This window comes from Triticum dicoccoides, chromosome 4A, assembly GCF_002162155.2.
Source record: "Triticum dicoccoides isolate Atlit2015 ecotype Zavitan chromosome 4A, WEW_v2.0, whole genome shotgun sequence".
NCBI lineage: Eukaryota > Viridiplantae > Streptophyta > Magnoliopsida > Poales > Poaceae > Triticum > Triticum dicoccoides.
In genome coordinates this window covers 594792941-594793236 of record NC_041386.1, presented here as the reverse complement: position 1 = coordinate 594793236, position 296 = coordinate 594792941, and positions in this window count along the sequence as shown.

Here is a 296-nt window from a genome sequence, read left to right as displayed (position 1 = left end):
AATTTGAAATAGAAGTTCATCACATTTGAAAAAAGTTCATCAAATTTGGGAAAAAGTTGGTCGATTTTGAAAAAGAGTTCATCGAACTTGAAAAACAGTTCATCAAAGTTTTAAGAAGTTCATTGAAGTTGGACAAAAGTTCATAAAATCCAGTCAACTTTTTTCATCGAATTTGAAAAAGGGAAAAAAAGAAAAAAAAAAGAGAGGAAGAACATGTACATGATCGCAAAAGGTGAAGTTGCGGGGTGGTTACCGTGTGGTGCATTGAACTGCTGTGGTGTGGTTTCGAATCCGCC